This window comes from Nelusetta ayraudi, unplaced genomic scaffold, assembly GCF_046127955.1.
Source record: "Nelusetta ayraudi isolate G7.1 ecotype Tasmania unplaced genomic scaffold, CSIRO-AGI_Nayr_v1 ptg000082l, whole genome shotgun sequence".
In the NCBI taxonomy this organism is placed as follows: domain Eukaryota; kingdom Metazoa; phylum Chordata; class Actinopteri; order Tetraodontiformes; family Monacanthidae; genus Nelusetta; species Nelusetta ayraudi.
In genome coordinates this window covers 1,493,614-1,499,613 of record NW_027466132.1, presented here as the reverse complement: position 1 = coordinate 1,499,613, position 6,000 = coordinate 1,493,614, and the positions used below count along the sequence as shown (strand labels likewise).

The 6,000-nt window shown below is 51.5% G+C and overlaps 1 protein-coding gene across 3 annotated transcripts in view; it reads left to right on the top strand.

Moving 5' to 3' along the window:
- Positions 1-477: 477 nt before the first annotated feature.
- The window catches only part of klhl29 (kelch like family member 29), a 216,111-nt gene continuing 210,588 nt past the window's right edge, over positions 478-6,000 (top strand). For all 3 annotated transcript variants that reach the window (XM_076044723.1, XM_076044721.1, XM_076044722.1), the window contains exon 1: positions 478-950. The gene's annotated coding sequence lies outside the window, so the exon portion shown is untranslated. The remainder of the gene's footprint in view (positions 951-6,000) is intronic.

The window sequence follows — 6,000 nt, the reverse complement described above, 5'->3', positions numbered from 1 at the left end:
TCTGGATTTATCGTCCCCTGCACGGAAATTGCTTTTGACTGCAATAAAAAAATAAAAAATGAAAGAAAGAAAGTTGAATCCTCTTGCGACCCGTGCGGAGAATTGACAGAACTATCTTGAAAATCTGCTCTCACGCCAAAAACTTGAACCCGCTCAACCAGCACCAGCCCCACACCAGTGGCCCGTCCCGGGCCTAGGGAACTGAAGGAACTGGAGAACTTGTTCCACTGGCTCCTGCTGCTGCTGCTGCTGTGGTGCAGTTGCGCGCAATGGCGGGTGGGAGGCGCCCTAAGGCCTGTCTCTCTCACTCTCACTCGCTCTTTCCATGTATTTGTGTGTGTGTGTGTGTGTGTGTGTGTGTGTGTGTGTGCGTGTGTGTGTGTGTTCGGTGTGTGCGCGCGCGCGCCAGTGTGTGAGTGCGCGAGCCAAACCAAGTGGAAGGGGAGGAGCAGCGTCGGGAGAAAAGTGGCCACACGGTGCGCCAGCCCCCGTCCGAGCAGCAGCGGCAGTCGCTCGCACTTCTTCTCCCCTCACATTCCCGGAGCAGCGCGCACGGAGAGCAGAAGCAACAACCGAGCCGGGAGGCGTCTTTAGCTTGAGAGCCGCCCCGCTAACAAACATTTGGGCGACGTTGCGGGAGCCGCTGCGGAGCTCCGGAAGCTGCGGATCGAGCAGAAGCGCACAGCCGCAGCCGGTGCACCCGCTGCACGTCCGTCGCTCTCTCTCTCTCTCTCTCTCTCTCTCTCTCTCTCTCTCTCTCTCTGTTTTTTTTTATTTTCTTTTATTATTTATTCACCACAACGTATTTTTGCCCCCCGCTGAAATAAAATGCCACGGCGGCATAAAGGCGCAGTCCGCACGTAAAAGCAAAGAGAGCATCGCAGCCACACAGAGGGACCGAGGACGAGCAGCCCCGGGGAGCGGAGGAGCAGCGAGCGGCCGCCGGGGAGGTAAGAGCTCCGGTCGGCGGCGCAGGTGGACGCTGCCCGCCTGCCTGCCCGCCCGCCGCGCCGCATTTTCACACGTTTCGCCCGAGTTTGGCGTTTAGGTTCTTTTTTTTCTTTTTTTCTTTCTTTTTTTTCCCCCCCACTCTCCCTTTTTTTTTTTTACGAATGGAGACGGACGCGCACGGGCACTTGTTCGTTCGTGACTAGAGCGCGCAGGAGCAGGATCACCAGTTTGGCTGCCATCCCTCCGCTCAGGACCACAGCCTACCAAATGCGTGCGTGCGTGCATGTGTGTGCCTGCCTGCCTGCCTGCCTGCCTGCGTGCGTGCGTGCGTGCGCGCCATGCTCTCGATGTGCGCAAGCGCTCCCTCTGAGCAGGGCTAGTATCGATGATGATAAATAATAATATCAAAACAACAATGGCAATGTTCAACTTCACGCCTTCCGGTTCAGGCGGCAGAAAACTGAGGGTTTGCGAGGAATGGTCGGGATTGTATGAGCCGCTGAAAGGTCATCATGGTGACTGACAGGGCTGCAGCTCCTTCAAAACAAGACATGTTATTTTGACGAGGATTGCTTTTAGTCTACCGCGATGACACGCGACCTGCGTCGCGCGTTTGTGCGCAATTAGCGCCCGTACGCGTTACACTTCATTGTTGCGCCCAGCACCCCTTTCCTTTATTTATTTCATTTACTCACATTTATGACCACTCACTTTTTCGTCATAAACAAACCCATGATTTTGGAAAATAAATGAATACATTAAAAATAAATAAATAAATAAATAAATAATAATCTCTCGTGCGCACCTTCCGTCATCTGCACGCGCAAATGTCCTCCTCCTGCCTCGTGCTGTGAGTTGCTTAGTGGCGGACTAACGCGAGTTCCAGTGTGCTGCCAGACTCCATCCTGGTGTGGAGAGCCATGTGAAGCTGCTGCTGCTGCTGCTGCTGCTGCTGCTGCTGCCGCCGCCGCCTGGTGAGGCTGCAAGCGACCGGCGTGACATCATGTGGCGCCGAAGCAATCAGTACTGTACTGAAGCATCACGTTCACATCCGGTTCTAATGTAGGAAGGCTGGCGGAGGGAGCGTGGAACCAGTGGTTGAGATGCAGCTTTTTCCTCTTTCTGTTTGCTGCGATTCCCTTGAGTTGCCCGTCAGTCCCGGCAGCCTGCTGGTTTGGCTCCCCTCTACTCCCTCCCATCACCCCTAAAATTGCGCAAAACCTAAATATCACAATAAAAAAAAAAACTGGTATTGGAAACACCTAAACTCGGAAAAACCTCTCAGATATCGACGTAGAGGCATATCGCAAAAGTGTCATGGAAACACTTTTTCTTTTTTTTTTTCCCCCCTTGGCATTTAGATTTTCTTCAATGCATGAGTAGGTTGAAGGTGCAGTGGTTGGCTCAGGACATCTCCACGCTCCTCCTCCACCCAACCTGCAATCCTTGAGTGGGCATTCCAGGCTGTGGGGATTAGGAGCATTAGTTCCAGTCGTGTCCCGAACAGGACGGACTGGCAGGAAGTCGGGCAGGCGGGCGGCTCTGGGCTCGGCCAGGCAAGACCTTCGAGCGGGAGAGTGAAATCCTCCTGATGGAGAGTTTGCACCCCAACCTTGCAGATTTAGTGCTGAGCAGCATTTGCATGCAAATAGTTCAGATTCTGGCTTCCTCAATTCAGTCCGTCGAGCAGCGACGGCAGAGCATCATAACTAAGACGACGACGACGATGACGGTGGTGATGACGATGGTGATGATGATGATGGTGATGATGATGGTGATGATTAGACTGAAAACAAACAGAGGAAAATTATTTGCCTGTGAAATACGCTACTTCAGACATTCTTTACCAGTTGTTGCTCGCCAGTCGCAATAGCTGGAGGTTGCGCGGAGCCCTTGTGAGCGCGTCCTGTGCTGCAGACCTGTCAGTGTAGGCGCCACTGCCATGGTTAGTCAGATGTCGGATGGATGGATGGATGGATGGATGGATGGGGAACGGGAAAGTAGTTTTGCAGCAGCGATAGTGAACTGCTGCAAAACAATAACAACAATAATATCAGCAGGAGCAGCAGCCGTGATTCTTGTGTGGATGGAAGTCACGGTTCCGGAATCGCGAGTGAGGAATGAAAGAAAATTGGTCTTTGTGACACAGCGGCAGCCTCGCCAGAGGGACAGTTGACGCTTGGCTGTTGGTTACCGTCACCTAGCGTTTAGCGTCCGAGCCTGACGCACGATTGGCTGCTGCGCCGCGATGTGAAACCGTCCTTGCTCCGTCTCAGCCTGCAGAAGGTGTGTGTGTGTGTGTGTGTGTGTGTGTGTGTGTGTGTGTGTGTGTGTGTGTGTGTGTGTGTGTGTGTGTGTGTGTGTGTGTGTGTGTGTGTGTGTGGCTCGGCCGGTCCTGAGTCCTGCTCCTTCGCCACCCGTCTAAGTAATGTGGTTTCCCCCTCGGTTTGTCACAAGCCTCTTTGCCATAAAACTCAATCAGGGATAATCCCCCCCCACCCCTCTCTCCGCCTCCCACCCCTCCCCCCGCCATACATCAAACATGATTTATTTCGGTCGGGGGGGAAACCTCTTCGGCCCGAGGAATTCATTTAGAAATTACCCCCGAGGCATTTATCCTATTAGTAAAAGGCCAACTCCTGCTGTTCTGGTCAGCAAATTACAATGCTTTGGCTGCAGGCTGCTGGTGTTTTTTTTATTTATGTCATGAGAGAGAAAGAGAGTGAGGTGGAAAAAAAACAACAAAAAACAAACCCTGGAGCCGAGCTGGGTGGAAGAGGCTGAGGAGGAGGAGGAGGAGGAGGAGGAGGAGGAGGAGGAGGGGGGGCTGGTAATTTGATTGGTGCGTGGAGAAGCCAGGAAGTGATGACTCGCTCCACAGTGTGTGTGTGTGTGTGTGTGTGTGTGTGTGTGTGTGTGTGTGTGTGTGTGTGTGTGTGTGTGTGTGTGTGTGTGTGTGTTTCTTTTTTCCACTCCTCCCTGCACTCGAACGAAGCTGCGATCGGCTGCTGCTGGTTGCCGCTGGTGACGGCCTGTAGTTTAAAGGAGTGCAGGGAACTGAAGCGGTGCCAGGACTCTCGCTCTCTCTCTCACACACACACACATTCACACTCAGACTCACACTCACACTCTACACACTCGCACAGAGCAAACATGACCACAGGAAACCAGGTGCCTCTGTGTTTTCTTCTCGTGTACCACTCAGATCAACACAACGTTGCCTCCAACACCGTCGGGCAACACACTGACACACATATGCGCATGCACGCGCGCACACACCACCGCTGTCTCCCTTTGTGGCTGGAAATACAACGCTGCTGTTTATTGGCGGCGCCGCACCAAAGCTCGGCGAAGGCGTTTGAATAGCCGATGGATGTCGACGGTCTGATTTCTGGTGGATCAGCGCGCGCGTTTGTGTGTGTGTGTTTTTAAATAAAACACAAAATACTGTTTGGACTAAAATGGCTTTTACTCAGCATGAAAACAACAAGTGGGAGATTTTTGGTTTTTTGCTTTTTGGTCAAAGTCTTTTTTTAAGAAAAAAAAAACAAACAAAAAAACCCCAGCAGCATTTTAAACCACATTTTTCTGTTTTATTTTGAAAAAAAAATAAAAAATAAAAAATCAACTTCCACGCCAACATCGCGGCCGAGCTTCCCTTCAATTTCTGATGAAGTCAGGTGTCCCGTAATTGTCCTCATGAGGTAAGGATTCATTTGGCCGGGTCGGCACTTTGCATTGTACAACAGCAAGTAAGAAAAAAAAACAAAAATAACTGAATAAATCAGAGTGCAAGGAAGAGAAGAAAAAAGGAAATGCATGGTCATGAAATAGTTCTGAATAGTGTGTGTGTGTGCATTATTATTGTTATCTCCCGTTGCAAGCAGACAGTTGGAAGCCTGTCTGAAAGCTGCGCCCGGTACATCAAGTTCTAAACATTTAGGATGATTTTTATTTTTTGCCGTCTTACCTTCGGAACTCTCGTGTTTATTATGTTCCCAAGGAGAGAAAACGAGTCAACGCGGGATCCTTTTGTCCGCAGGGCCATTCACGCCGGCCCTTTAAAGCTTTTTTGCCTCCCCAAAGCCGCCGTCTGATGAAGGTCGTTGGGAGGGAAAAAACCCTCCGCCTCACCTTTTCTCACGTATCTGCGTGCACAGTGAGAGGTGCGCACGTCCGCTGAAAAGTGCCGCTCGGTGTTTTTTACAAAGTGACTGAGTGGATCCACTTTAGGAATCACTGCTGCCCCCAGCTGAATTCATTACAGGATAGGAACAAAAAAAAACAAAAAACAAAAAAAACACCTTATAAATTGACAGAAGTGGCTCTGGGAGAGACCTCGTTGACGTGCGTGGCAGTTGTTTCCTTTCCCGGAGTTAAAAACTCCCAGTCACGTTATCTGCGGCCGCCGGCTCCGTGTGAAACAGCACACCAGCGCCATTTTGTGCAATTTGGGGGTTTTTAGATCCCAATTAAACTGGGTTTTATGTGCCACAGAGCCTGAGAGGCGCTTTTAAGCAGATTTGGTTTCCTTTTGACTCAATCGGGGTGGGGTGGGGGGGAGTTGCCTTTACCGTTTTGCAGCATTTTTGGTAGTCCCGCGGCTGTGGCTGCGCCGCTTTGCAGGCACGATATTGGCAGGGAGAGCTTTTGTTGTGGCGGTGGTTGTTGTTGTCGCTCAGCCTTGGCGAAAGAGTTTGGTTTGCAGATGTAAAATGTGGCGACACTTTAATATCTGAGCCTCAGCGCTGCTTCTGCCCGATATTCTCCGCAGTCGCCGGACGCTCTCGTTGCTAAAGTCTCCAATTGCTCGTTAACTCAAACGGCTAATCGGCCAATCACGCGGCAGCCGCTCGGCGCACTCGGCCGTGCCGGGCCTGGTGAGGGCGACCCGGCGGGGTTCAAAGGCGCCGTCGGAACGAGGGAAGAAAAGAGGAGTGAAGTGACTGCGAACGTGGCTGCTGGCTGTTTGAGTGTTTTCCATCTAATCTGTCGCCATTATCACCGCGTCGCTGCAGTCTGCAGAGAAAATAATATCCAGTGACGAGC